The sequence below is a fragment of the Phlebotomus papatasi genome, chromosome 2, assembly GCF_024763615.1.
Source record: "Phlebotomus papatasi isolate M1 chromosome 2, Ppap_2.1, whole genome shotgun sequence".
NCBI lineage: Eukaryota > Metazoa > Arthropoda > Insecta > Diptera > Psychodidae > Phlebotomus > Phlebotomus papatasi.
Genome location: NC_077223.1, coordinates 84,008,159 through 84,023,776, shown reverse-complemented (window position 1 = coordinate 84,023,776; position 15,618 = coordinate 84,008,159). Strand labels below are relative to the sequence as shown.

At 33.4% G+C, this 15,618-nt stretch overlaps 1 protein-coding gene across 5 annotated transcripts in view; it reads right to left on the bottom strand.

The window, feature by feature from the left end:
- LOC129804753 (uncharacterized) overlaps positions 1 to 15,618 on the bottom strand; it is a 75,850-nt gene that overhangs the window by 43,383 nt on the left and 16,849 nt on the right. For 3 of the 5 annotated variants that reach the window (XM_055852342.1, XM_055852337.1, XM_055852340.1), the window contains exon 2: positions 13,248 to 13,438. The gene's annotated coding sequence lies outside the window, so the exon portion shown is untranslated. Of the gene's footprint in view, positions 1 to 8,976; positions 9,192 to 13,247; positions 13,439 to 15,618 lie in introns of those variants that run through there. The other 2 variants (XM_055852339.1, XM_055852341.1) reach the window with 1 other exon arrangement.

Here is a 15,618-nt window from a genome sequence, read left to right as displayed (position 1 = left end):
TTTTAGCTACAGATTTTGCGTGTAAATACAATGTATGTTCAGTTTAAAATTACATTTTCGTGAATTAAAATAGAAAATTGATCGTGTCTCTGCATGATATACGTTAAACAGACAAATCAAACATCCATCTGTTATACGGTGTTATTTTAATACATTATAATCCAGTCAATATTCGAAATATACAAAACTATTGCACGCCATTCGAAGAGAAATGTGCTAAATTCTCTCTTAACATTCCCACCCTCTTTTATTGACCGATGACAAGGTAAAGAGTTGAATGCAATTATGTTCACATTTATTCAATCAATAGGGTAGTGGCATCACTTTGTGCCGTGCTCCATTTAAAACCCTTTTTGAATAAATTAGGGTTTTTGGAAATTAAACTACAAAAAGTACTTATCAAATAGTTTGGTTTAAAGTGAACCAAGTTAGATCACTTAGCTCAAACCCCTTATGTACTGGATACACTGACGACTTAAGTTGAGAAAGGGCTTTACGTACCTATAATAGAAATAATGATTTGACTAAATTCCTATTAATTTCCCACTAACTAATCCGTTTCTCAGCTTCAGACGGTTTATGTGTCCAGGACATTAGTTTAAAGCGGTCTTCAGACTAGAGGTTTAGCTCTTTAGGCATGGGGTTGGCAGTCTCACGCTCCTTGGAATCAAGTGCAGTGAAGCTCACTGGATGCAATTCGAACACCTTTAACGCTAGAAAAATTCCCGGTGACCTAAAGGGGATTCGAACCCGGGACACTTGCATCATAGAGCAAGTGCTCCAAGTGCTCTATCACTTGACTAATTTAGTGCACATCACCTAAATTAGCTTGGGAGTAATACAATTCATGTTCGGATAAAAATTATTTATCGATTATAACCGGTTCATTACCAATTAGAACCAACTCAGACTTTTCATAAATTCCAAGACCTTTCCAACAAACCCAGACATGACCCCATTCGGTTAAGAAATACGTCCTCTATAGGCTTTTTATTCTTTGATCTTGAAAATCCGTTATCAAGATTTATTTAACGATATTTTCGTATGTGAACGTAAAGTCCGCCTAAAGTAACCTTTAAAACATATTCAAAAATTTAAAAGAAAAATCATATAACGGGTTTTCGAGCATTCCCAGAACATCCTGGCTAGGGAGGAAAAGGAAAGGGAAATGTAGGTCATGTTAATACGAAGACTGTCTTATGAGGGGCTACCTCTAAGGTCCTAATGGCCTCTACATAGAGATATCTATGTCCATATTAGGTGAGATTCTTAACAATCTCACCTACTATAATCCTAACAAAATCTCATCTCTTCCGATCGGCCCCGTACTTTGCTAGAATCTGTTTAGTCACTTCCTGATCACGAATATATCCTGATCACTCCGTCCGTTTTACACTTTTTCCTACACAAGCATAGGCAACTTGCTTTAATATGGACATAAATTTCTGTAGTGTGTAGAGACCATAAGGCTTTATCTCTAACCGTTTGCCCTGCGGGAAAGGAAAAATTGGTTGATACAAAAATTCCGCAATCAGTTTAGGTTAATCCTTTACCGTCAAATTTTATACGGTAAATTGCGGAGGATTACTGACTCCCTTGGAAGTTGAGAATCTAATTTTCGGAGTATATTTTGTATAATGTTGCTTTTTCAATAAAGTTCAAGCAATTAAAAGAAAGTGGTACAGCATTTCTGTAATATTTTAAAAGATTATTGCAAATACTCTTAGTTTGTGTATTAAATGTGTAGTTGTAGTCATTGTATTCACCTGAGGTTTGTCTTTTGACCTTGAAAAAAACCCAAAAAAGAATGAATGAAGGTCATCAATTATCCAGATTTTTTAAGTCGAGTCAAAGTTCTGGTTAACACGTTTTCATAATTAATCATGCTATGTTATAAAACTATGCTCTATGACAAAATGAATAAATTTACTGATTTATTTTATGAATGAGTTCTATGTTAACCTGTTTGCAAGGTACAGCAAACATATTAACATTTGAATTAGGTCAGAACTCCAGAACGGTAGATATTAGTAATTATTTTTTTGAGCAAACATAGCTTGTAAACAATTTGCAAAATTACAATAAAGCCAGAGGATTTATTGTGATGTTTACGATATAATTTGTAATTTATTGTGAACTTTACTATTCCCAGATCAAACGGTGATTTTTTAATTTATTTTCTGGGTATTTGCAAATCACTTTTTGTTTTAGAAAATAAACATGTATACTTTTTTTCTCCGAAAAAATAAAAATCTCGAACAGCTTCTTGACATTGAAAGACACACAAGAAACCAATTAAAAACAAAATTTCTGAGCTATACGAATAAATAGTGAAATATTTTTAGGAATGACATGAATGCCTAATTGAAAGCTGTAGGTGGTAAGAAAATCGTGTTAATGTAAAGTGGGAGAATAGAATAATTCTGGAAAACTTTCTTCTACACTTCACTCGGCATTCAAGAACCAAGAATTTTCTTTGATGTGCTGTTTTTCAAGCGTTTGGGTTTCAAAAGTAATACAGGTGCTCTATAGGGAGGAGTGCAATTTCCGGCGATGAGTTTCTGTGTTTATAGGCTACACACAATGCCTCTCCCGTCCTGACAAAACCACCCCCAAACGAAACACTTTTGTCGTCTCTCTGGCATACCAAACAACAGAAAACTTTCTGTTACATCAGCATTCTCTCACGCTCTTAGCAAATGGAGTGAGTTAATTTTCACTATAATCACACTTTTCGCCGTTTTCTTCACAAAATTCTACCACGACTGCGAGAAGAAAAGTACATCAGACACAATCGAATTTTTAACAGGGTCACTGAATTGTCAGAAATTTATTTTTCTTGCTAAAGGGACAGATAATCCTAACCGGCTTATGTAGGTGAGATTCTTAACGTGAGATAGCTCGGAGTGCATGCAAATTCGATTTAGAGCTGAAGTTGGGAGACGCCATTCAGTTATCTTGAACCAAATTCGTGAAATTATGCAAATTTTGTATTTAAACCAAAATATCAAGGATTTGGATGAACTGGCAGAAAAGTGATATATAGGTGAAATGTAGACCAGAATGTTCTCTATAATTTTCCCATAGAACATGATCTCATCGATTACTCAGAAGCCAAGATAAGCGAGGTTTTTTGTTTCTTAACTTGTTTTTTCATCCAGAGTGCCCCAAGTAGTCATTTGTTGAACTTCAACTATATCAAAGAATTGTTGTATTTTGTGAGACTTTCCATTTAAAACCCTATTTTAAGTGTCTTGGTGGAGTAGAGGCAGTCAAATTGGCATCTGAGTGATTTCAAAGCGTTATTATGGGAAAAATCATTTTTTTCACACTTAAACGGCAAAATCGGAGTGATAGCGTAGTCTGAGCGGAAAATGATGTATGGACGAAATGTAGAAACAAATGTGTTCTACAATTATGTCGAAGTAATCATCAAAATCGGTTCAGCGACAGTCGAGATAATTGAGGTTATGTGATATTGAAATTGGTTTTTCGACTGTGGCGCCCCTGGTGTTGGTCCCACGAAGTTCAAATATTCTAGAAAGTTGTAGCATTTGGTGAGATCTTTCGTTTAAGCCCTTATTCATCAAAATCGGTCACATAGAACCGGAGATATGATTTTTTGAATTTCGTGAACTTTGACCCCTCATATCTCCGGTTCTATTGAAACCACAGCGCGCATAAGCACCATTTTGGAAACGTCCCAGACTGGACTACAACATACTAAAATTTCATTAACTTGCACAATGCCGTTTTTGAGAAAAGTGACTTTGAATTTCGATGAATTTTGACGCTATCACAGCGCCACCTGTGGTGACTTTTTAAACTTCCATCTGAAAGTGCTCATCGAGACGAAACCAAAAAGGTAAAATTTAGGTCGCTATGTTAATTAGAACCGGAGATAGAGGCCGGTCAATGTTCGAACTTTGACCCCTTATAGCTCGGGTCCGGGGTAATGGATCGACTTAAGGTTTTTTTTGTTTGATAGGTATAATCAACGGCTACAACATACTAAAATATCAGCCCGATTGCATAAGGAATTTTTGAGTTATTTAACTTTTAAGATTTAAAAATTTTCTTTTTAATAATAGCGCCCCTAGCGGTGGTTTTATGAACTTGCGTTGTTAGAAGGGGAAGTGGCATTTCACGAGAGCTTTCCAAAAAGCCCTCATTTTTTAAATTCTGACAATTAGAACCGGAGTTATGGCCATTTTAAGAATTTTTTTTGGACCCTTATAGCTCGGGTCAGGGGGGTCAGGGGACCTTAAGTTTGGTACTGATAGAAAGCTCTAAGGCCCAGCTATAACATACTAAAATTTGAGCCCGCTCGATGCCATAGGGGCGGAGCTATTGAGAAAACAAAAAAAGGGGGGTCTTCAAAATGGCGGAAGGAGGGGTGGGGGGTGGGGGGTCAATGCACCATGTTGCAATTTTCATACGATATTTAACCTTTGCCGAAAACCGCAAGTCGATATCTTTTTTAGTTTAGGAGCTATTAAGCTCCAAAGAGCGGCCGGACGGCCGGACGGCCGGCCGGCCGGCCGGGAACGTAACTTAGCCCCCCATGTATTCGTGATCAGGAAGTGGCGAAACACATTTTGGCCAAGTTTGAGCGCGATCGGAGGACATGAAATTTTGTTAGGATTATAGTAGGTGAGATTGTTAAGAATCTCACCTAATATTAACTTGAGGTAGGTCGTGAATTTCTCTTGGTTTTGTCACAACCATTAATTGTTTAATAATGTGTGTCTTTTGCTCGAGACGATTAAGCCTCCAATGCTTCAAAAACATGTTTCACATGCTCAATTCACTTTCATCCGGTGACTTGTAAATTTTTCTGCAGCGTGCGTAGCAAAAAATAGACAGTCAAATCTATTTATACTAAATCACTGCGTACAAATTTTGAAAAGTGTCGTCAAAAATACCCAATTTCTTTGGCACATGATCTTCAAAAAAGCTCACGCGGGAATGAAAATGAAGGAAATGTAAATAAATGAGCCAGTTTTAGCACAAATAAGTTGTTACAATTTTTCCATCAGAGTTGAAAGGATTAGATAAGATTTTCTTAGTTAGAATTTCAATTACACAAGGTCAAGCAGAAAAATCTTGTCTTTGATTAATTAATGCGAATTTTAAGTAAATAGCAAATACATTTTTGATATGGAGATGACTGATTTGTTCTTGAAGTTTATCCATTAATTATTATTAATCGCATTGAGATATTGTATTATAAGGTAATCATTTTTACAATGTTTAGGGTAAATTAAGCTAATTCAAAACCTGCTCCAAATGAAAATTTTTCGCTACTCCAAATGGAAACGGCATTGTTTTCATGATAAATACAGTACAAAATTATTATATTTATATATTTTCTATACCTCAGTTTCATTATTTAGTTAATTTTGTTGCAAATAAAGCGAAAATCCATTCATATTCACAAATTTTAATTTGTTAATTTCTCAGAAAAATTAAAAGTGTACCTTTTCACCATCGAATTTTTATCGATCGACCATGTTTTCCAATGAAAAACACAATGAGATGTTTTTTGTTTATTAGTTTTGTTTAACATTTATGTCATATTTCTGGCTAATTTTAGTTAAATTAAATGCTAATCTTTATTGTTAACGGTACGTGAAGATTTCAAATGAAATAATTACCTATTTCGTAAACAAAAAGGGTTTTTCTGAAGTGTCTGCAAATGCTTCAATAGGAAACCCCGGAAATATGATTTTTTTGGAGAGATTTTCTTATTGTTTATATGGGAAAGAAGAAAAGACCAGGAATAAGAACAAATCCTGCACTCAAGAGCAACTCAACAAGGTTTTGGAAGCCTTTCGTCGCGGTTTCAGTTACACTGTTTGTCTCCAATTAGAAGCTTTCCCTTGTCTCCATTTGGATTAATTTGTTTGAAATATAAGCATTTAACGCTCGCGTATTTTTCTTGTATTTAAGAAGTTTTCAAATTATATCTAAAGAATTTTCCCTAAACAGTAACATTATAGAAGAGTCAAGGAGCAAATTTATGTAATTCTCTTCAGAACAAATATGTACTTAATGTGTTGAATCATCTGTCAAAGTTAAAGCGTCTGGAAATAATTTTGAATTAGGACATTTACCCTACATCCCGTATTGGAAGAATCTGCTAGAGACCGCCCAGGAGCGCCTTCACTTGGTGTGGATGCTTCTTCCATGGTCACGGAGTTGTTGGGCAAAGGCGGTGCATCATATCATGTTATTATTACATGTTAAAAAGGCTATAGCTAGAAAGTGCATTTATCAACCAAATGGGGTAATGATTTGGCTCGTTGAGAAGGTCTTGGAATTTTCAACAAGACTGAACTAGTACGAATCGGTTATGAGCCCGTAATAAACCTATTCATAACCGAAAAGTAATTTTTGTCCGAATATCAATTTCATTACTCCTAAAATATAGGCGATTTTTCAATGATATATCAATCGGTTCATATCGGTTGTGAACTGGTATACGGTAAATGATGCAAAAGTACTCTTAAGGTATAGTATCTATGTACAGTATCAGCCATAAGTTTCTTGACAAATATATGTTAGAAAAATCAAGTGAAAAAAAGAGAAAAAAAAACTTTTTAAAATTTTTCTTTTTACAAATGACTTTCTTGTAATCCATAGAAGTTATTTATGTATTTAAAAAATATTAATAAATTTTATTTCATATAAAAATAATTCTTTTGTAAAAGTTGATTAATTTCATCGGCCAAATGTTTTTTGACTACTTTAAAAAGTGACTCAAAATGGTCAAATACGCGCAATCAACATCTTGTTACTAGTTATATTATGAAGTTATGTTATTTGAGAGACAAATGGTCAGTTTGCACATTTCCAAAGTTTTCAATGGTCAATACATGTATATAAAAGCGATGATAAATAATGTATTTTAGGGAAATTTGTAACTTAGGTTAAAATGGCAAGCTACAAAAAATTGAAAAAAAGGATATCGTATTGAGAATGCTGGAATGAACCTACGTCATTAATTTCTAAATTTTATGGAAAATCCTTACAGCATAAAATCGTCAAAATTTATAGTGAAGAGGCACGAATACATCTGAAAAATGCTACTGGCAGATTCAGGGTTTCGACTTAGAGCGCTGATAACCGCATATCTGTTTGATATCTATTCCAAAATTTCAGTGTTCGTTGGTTTCTAAAGGAAAACAGGCCCCAAATATTACAAAAATCAAGCGCGAATTATGAAAAATGGTAAGAACGGTTGAATTACTCATAGGATTTCATAGGTAAGAAAGTCCGATTGCTCAGTATTCTATGATTACTGTTCAGTAAGAATATTTTTTTATGATACATAAAATCTTAATGATTCAGTGTGGTTCCCTTAACATTTGGCCGTGCTTTAAAAACATGATCAATACCTTCTAAGCATTTTAAGCGGTCGACAACCAAATCTAATAATTTTTGTATTGAAATTTATTTTGAACTGGAACATTAAAACAAGTATATCAATAAAAAATCAAAAGCACGTGTCATAATCGTTAGAATTATTCACTCTGAGCTACCAAAGAATATTCCGATATATACTAATGAAGTGTTTATAACTCATTTATACTGTCAAAATGGTATGATCTTTATCTCAACAAAATCATTTGCTTATTATACCAATCACACTTTATATAAAATTATGATCAGTCAGCATTCATTTAAATTCTCTCGCCAATTTTCTAAACATCCGCTCACTCAACTCCTTCATTTTATTACATAAACAAACTGCTTTATAAGTTCATTAATTTCTTACGTAATTAAATTGACGCACTTTTAACCGTATTATTATACACAAAAATTTATCTATGTTTATTTCAACTCTATTTTAAAAATGTTCTAAGCCATTTATCTTGCAAATTTCACCTTCTACCGTCCAGACACGTGACAGTGGTAAAATATCGAGGGTGGCAAAAAACCTTTACCAAAGAAAGTCCAACAGTTAGAGTTTCAATGTCTCGCGATTTTGTGCAAAATTGTCGATTTTGTTCTGGGTATAATTTTTGCATAATAGACTCTATATTACTGTGTCGATATTCCTTCGTCTTTGCCCTCCAAAACTATTCTAAAACTAAAAGCGCGTGTGCTTTTGCTGAAGGTAATATTATAAATTCTTAAAAGTCAAGTATCGTCAGAGATCAATTTATTATGGATATTTTTGGTTAAAATGTATCACACTTATTGCGTGAACGACACAGTTTTATGGTGTTTTCCTTTCAATCGTCTTGACTTTTATTGGTTCAGGAAAATTGAAAAACCATCAATCCATCAATCGACACTCTGCACTTTACGTGTGAATACGTCCTTGTAACCTCTATATACTTTTTGAATATTGGTAAGCTATTATTACTATATCAAATCCATCGAATTTTCCGCCTTTTCAACCCTTTCTCTCATCCGTGTCAATCCAATTTTCCAAAGCCCAAAAAAAAGAGGGAGAAATACTCTGTTTGGAAGTGGAAAAAATTCGATAGAACATTTCATGCCTCTTTTGCACATTTTTTTTCTATATCAATTGTATTTTTAAATTCCAAGCAAATAACCAAAAAAAAAAGAACTATTTATATCTAATAGGGTACTTGATAAATGATAAAACTTGCGTCATCGATAAATTAATGACTCAACACTGATTTTATTTTTTGGTTCTTCTTTACGGTTCATCTTCAAAGTCTAAAGTTCAATGTACACGAAATTCTAAGTTAATATCACCAAAGTGCTAAATATTTATCAGTATAGAGAGAATATCCTATATTTACTGAACTGCTCGGGAAAACCTCATTTTGCCAAATCAAATATTATTTATTATGTTTTAATTTGCACACATGAAAAATAACTGTGCACATCAAAGAAACTCCGTAAATTGAAGCACCTTCCGTGGAAGAATACAAAAAATATATCACGAGAATGAATTGAATGACCGAAAAATGGGTTTAAATTCTTTTTTTTATGTACCTAGTCATTGTAGAAGTACTTTCGTGCACCAAATTATCACTCGTTCTTGTAAAACTCAGTCACTGAATTTTTCTGAGATAGATTGAAACACTTGAAGACACCGATATTAATGAGAATGTCCACTAACTCTCAGAAAAAAAATGCAAAGAACGATTTTGGTATGTTGGAAATATTGCGAAAATCCGACCGATGTTCTTGATTTTCCGCACAAAACTGAAATGTGAAAAGCCAAGCGAGTGAAAAGTCTCCTCTCTCCTGGCTTCTGGTAAAAAGCTTATTGGGTGCTTGGCGTGTGACTTTGATTCAGTTGTTTGCGCTTCAGCAATACATAAAATTATACACGCGGATATTCATATGCTATGTTCCTTTTCTAATGCAAAAAAAAAGAGAGAAGAACCTACCATGTGAGAACATACACCGATAGCACGATAGAATTAATCCGACCGGGAAAGAGGGGGGTCAGGAAAATATAAAAAAGCTCCCACAGAGTGCGAAAGAAGCATAACACCAGCCTTCACCTCACGCCCCTATTGTGTGGGAAAATTCATATTATCTATGTATGTTATGTGCTATTTTCCACATACCACTATATGGGAAATTCATCAATTATTGCGCTATTGTTGATATGTTGGTGAAAAACCACCCTCTCTACCAAAACTCATCGCGTCTTTTAACTTTTGTAGTAACATTACATCGCGCGTAAACTTCATTGAGACTTTTTGCCACACAATTTGATATGGAAAAACTGCCTGCCGTTGCAGGAAGTGGGAAATTGTGGAAAAACTTTATACGAAGGTAAAATCATATTTTTCTGATTGCGTCACTTTTGTCTATACATCTTTTTTTTTAATATTCTGTGATTGCGTGGAGATTCCTGGGTCTATCGAACGTAATATTACTTACGTTAGAATTCTTCAGTATGCAAGAAATCATTTTTAGAAAACAAATACAAGCCGGAAATGCTTTTAGCACATGTTAAATCATTTGATATTTTACTATTTGCAAGAAGTCACATAAAAATCTTCATATTGTCGTTTTTAAAATAACTTTCCTGGAAATTTATTCAACGGTTTGCTAAATATTTTGTAGAAAACCTAATTAATTAGGTGAATTATAGTGCTATCACATCACAGAAGCACATGCAAAGGAGCTAGGTACTAAATTACTCCACTGACAGAAATTATCGTTTTTGTTTAATCAAATTATAGAAAAAGTATGATAATATCAAATGTTTTACGAAAACATTTATTATGTGGATTTTATTTTGTTTTTGCGCCTGAAATCTAGGCAAATCGGTTTCTGCCGTTTTTTGATACTTAAGTATTTGAATCTCCGGTTCTGCTGAACCGATTTTCAATGAATTTGAATTGAGATTTAGGGACAGTCTTAAGGTAAATGTTTTGTATACTACAAGATATCTATTGTATGAAATATTGTCAACGTTCAGTGCTAATATTGGGGTTCATCCGCGATGGTAAATTGAGGGGCAAGTTTTAGAAATTTCTCATTTTCCATGTTTTATATTCCATATGATTTAAATGTTTAACTATGAAAGATAGCAACTTGTAATGTTCGAAGGATCCATACATGTGCAAACTCTCTGATAATTCACAAGTCCATTATTTTTCAGCCACTCCTCCAGTTCTTTTCTAAAAACAAATTCTTTTTGGTATATATTCAAAACGGCTTAAAGGATCTCTTTTATTTTTGGATACGGCTTAGATATTGTCCAGATGAACATTTCGTCCATATACACCAACAACGTAATGTCACTTCTTCAACCGGATTTGCAATGTTAAACTATTTTTTCTGCAAAGTTTGGGCAATAAAAATGGCATAACGGAATTAACTATTGATTTCCCCTTTTGCACTCTTAAAAGTTTAGAACAAATCCTAGACCATAAAGTTAATTGCAGTTCAATTTTCAATAATTAACTATCTACCGGAGCTCTCTAAAGAAAATGCAGAAAAAGACAACTTTAACAAATTTGTTCCTCAACTTACCATCGCGGCAGCACATTAATATTAGCACTGAACATGGATTCAATTCTCAATTTTTACCCAAAGGTGCGACTTTTTTGATAAAAAGGGTATGATACTTAAAATTTCTTGAAAAGAGCCATGGGTCATATCCATTAGGAACATAAAGAAATTGAGTTGTCCGAAGCTTTTCCCTATTGCCATAGGTCAATTTCACTAAAATATGAAGTATTCAAAGCCAGAGTGTGTGCGAAGCCTGGAAGTCTTCCTGTTCTATGTGATAGCCATATTAGAAACTTATGATCTCACAAAGAAAACTTCAAAAAAAAATTTTTTTTTTCGAACTACTTTTCAATGTAATCCGAGTTGTAGTAATTTCCAAAGTGCTTATCAGTAAACAAACAGCCAACTTTCATTTTATAATACACCAATAAATAATTTAAGAATTAATTTAAGGGGTTATATGGGTCTCTCAAGACCCTCAAGACAAAAAAAATATTTTCTGAAAATTTCAAGTCAATCGGAGTAAAACTCTCGGAGGTAGAGCAGTTTTAGTTATGCATTCCGCCCGCGCGCGTATATTGTTGTAAGACTTTAAACGCGTTTTTCTCAAAGCACCGTTTTACAATGCGGTAGTCAAGATTACTTAGAGTCTACTGAACCGATCTTTCTGAAATTTTGCAAATTTTGCAAATTTTGTTTGTTTTGAGAAGTATTATCTACTGTTTGAACGAAAGATTTGCACTTCTTCCTTTAATCAGAATCATTTTTACAATACAAAATGTGTTTAAAAATAGGTAAAATTGATACTTTTTTTTTACAAATACTTGATAAAAATCCAAATTTTGTTTTTTTCACAAATCCTTCGTTCATCCAGGGGTCCAACTAATCCTCTAACAGATTATATTTGGTTTTTTGATTTCAGATGGACCTACTGGGAGAAATCTTGCCTACCGCAAAGTCTGTTTTTTGAGGAATGGGTCCAAAAATCAGCTACAACGGTCGAATTTTCAAAATTTTTCAATTTTATTTTTAAATTTTGTTCTAAAGTTACTCTTTTGTATCCCAAAAGTTAGAATTTCCAAAATATTTTCTACACAATAAATTATTATCAGAAAAAAGGCCTATTTCTTGACCTGAGAGACCCATGTAACTAACTAGAGTTGGTAAATTTCAAGAAATTTCATGAATTTCCGCCTAAAGTAGGTGGCGACTGCTGTGAAATTTCTGAAATTTTACTATAACGTAAGCTCATAACGTAGATTAAAAGGTTCTATTCGAATGCGTGGCCTAAAAACCATTGTATGAACTTCAAATTGAAGAAAATTACACTTCAACTATATAAAAACAAATCTGCAATGGATGTTGAACAAAAATAATGAATTTTCATGAATTCTATCTATACAGGGAACTGACTCTTTCAGTGCTGAACCACAAAATCACATTTATTAAATTTTCGCATTTTATTAAAAGATTAACTGAAAAAAAACTAAATAGACACAGGCTTCCCAAACAAAATCACATTATCATATTTACAGAATACCTGTTTCACCAAAAATAAATAAAGTGAACTAGTAAATGTGTGATTCATTCAGCAAAAGAAAAACAGTTTTATAGCTTTAAGGTCGGATTATTCATCATTGAACGAGGTATTTGCAAACATGTTTTTCTTTTATTTTTTAAATTTCCAAAGAAGTCAAATAGGGAAATTCAATATATTTAATAACATTTTTATCGTTTTTGTTTTTTGATAAAAAAATGTGCATTTCCAAGAAAGAAGTTTCTATTAAATGCAGTAATTTTCATAGAAATAGGAACCTGCATAGAGCAGATGTTAAGTGGCAAAAGGTTGCTTTATACAATCACCTAATTGCAGGGAGGAAGAAGAATGCAATTACGATATGAAGAGTAAATCACGATTTTCTCACAAATGACCTTCTATATGCCAGTATAATATGAAAAAGTTATACAGTGATGACAATTGAGATTCTATCGCGAATAACACTTTTGTTCTTTTCCATTCAAAAAATATCCAACATTGTCTTATCTCTTCACCCGAGAATCCGTGTAGAACAACAGAAAGATAAAAATTGGCTGAAATGCTTTGTTGACACACTCTCATCCAAGCAAAAATTTTCTCACTCTCTTGCACAGTCTCAAAAAGAGTTGAAGGTGAAAGGAAGAAAAAGTGAGTTTATCCCAAATTCAGCAAAATTATTGTGCAAGAAAAAGAACTTTTTGGAGAGAGAAGATTCAATTGTAATAAAAGAAATAACGAGAAAACCACCCACCTCAATCCATTTCGGGAAGATTGAAAGATTTCCAACAAAACCAGCTCAAGTCACTCTCATCATCAGTTTTCGCCTCCAGACTTTTCATCTCTTGCGTTTTTCACACCTTCTATACCATCATCTCTGGCCATAATTGGTGTCATGATTTTTTTTTCTTTGGCGTAGTTGCAGACAAACAATGTAAGTGCCATCTGCAAGAAAAATTGATGTAAGATGCAACAATGAACTTATTGAAATCAAGAGTTAATAGACAATTAACTTTTTGCGCGTGTTTGTCTGAGTAAACACACTTTTTTTTCTCTTTCAAAATTTCAACCACAATGATGAAAACAATATCTCGATTGAAAATATACTAAAACTTATAAATTTATGATAATTGGAAACATCGTCGGCATTTTTTTCTTACTCTACTACAAGATTGTGCTAGTGAGAATGGGAAGTTATTTGTCAGAGTTAGAGCTGAGGTGGGCGATTAGAAATCGATTTGTAGATGAAGTTAAGGTTTTGCAATGGTAGAATTCAGTTTTTAATAACGTTGATAACTGTAATGTACTTAAAAATTCGTAAAACATATAAATTATCTAATAAATTAAAAAAATAACTATATCACTAATCAAATGTTTCATTTAATAATCAAATATTTTAAAAAACTAGCTCTGCAGAAATAATTCAAAACATTTGTAAATATAAATAACGCTACATTTTACACCTTAGGTTATAATTTATGCGAGAAACACATTTGCCTGTGATATTGTCGTTTCGAACCAATTCCAATCAGTAGTTCTGGCTTTCTACAAACTTAAAGACTTATAATTTTAAATTAGGGATTGGAAAGTTTCGATATTCACAATTTCATCTTAGAATTTTTACTATAAAAAGATTCAAATAAAATAGATATAATAAATTTAGATAAAATAATAAATAAATAAAATAAATTTAGAATTAAAAAAAAAGTAAAGATTTTTTTCTCAGAGTACCAATAAGCCTTTAAAGGTTTAAAGACACATATATGAGTACTAAATACTAGATTTAAAGAATAGATTTGAATGTGGTCTGATCGCTCATCGAAAAAAAACCTCTGCTGTGTTTATGCACAGTATAGGTTTCGTGTTTTTCTGTTTCATATAAAATTGTATTCTTTGTTAGTCATGAATTGTGGTGAGTGAGATGAGTACAAATAAGAGATCGAGATAGATTCTCTTAAGATCAAATGTAATGGGTGTTCTACGCAATTCCATGGATTTTTCCTGATTCTTCACCTCCAGGTCCCAAGCTCATTGAACTTATCTAGAAACGGAACATTTTAATCATTGTGCACTTGACAGTAAATCACAAAAAAAAAAAATAGTGAATAAATAAATAACAATCAATAACACATGTGTTCTTCCGAGCTTCAGTATCGACAACGCGATGACGGGCTACGCACATAAGGTCAAATCCCGCCACGACATATCCCATTCGGTCTTTTGAATGCCCGCATTTTACATATTGGAGGTAAAGAGAGACGAGAGACTCCCAAGTCCCAACGCAAGCATTCAAAGCCGATTACCCCGGCACACAATCTCCTGATCACATCATTGGTACAGAATCTTGAACAAATCTTAAATTCTAATATCACAGTCTTTAATATATTTAGCAATAGCTCTGGGTACTCTCTTATAATGGTTTTCAAAATCAATCGCTAATGTATCTCTGATACTTTTCCTTCCCTGACATTATCTTGTTAAATTATACCTACATCCTACACTGAGAGAAATCCGAAAAAGTTAAAATAACATTCCGGAAATGTTAATTTTACCCTGCATTATTGATCCGAAATCGGTGTAAATATTATATGAGCACATATATTCTGTCAGTAGAAGAGGTTGAAAGTTTGGAGTGGTATATCTCAGCTCCTGATGAATATAATTGGATGAGTGAACTATTGTTGGAAAGCTTGGTTCATTAGCTTTTAGAATCTGGTATACTTAATCTGCTATGGATAAACTATGGTCATCCAGAACCATTTATGTCGAAGAAGACACATTTTGCAACGTCTTTTTTGGCCATCTACTGCTGGGACCAGCAGTGATCCACTTTTCTCGCACAAGGACGGTTTGTTAGAGGAACTCAAAAGGTACAATTTGTGGAAGAAACTTTTTTTTGGACATCTTACTTTTTTTTATTCATCCACTTTTGCAAGAATTTTAACATTTTACATGACAGAACGATCTTTAATCTATTTAGCCGTCCTTTGTTCTTAAACTATACGCGTAAGAAACCCTGGGCAAAACCGAAGGACAGTAGCTAAGGTCTCCTGTATCCCAGGTTTCCTGTCATGACAATTCTATGGAGATTAAAGAAAAAGAGGATCTAACGGGGCTACAGAAGA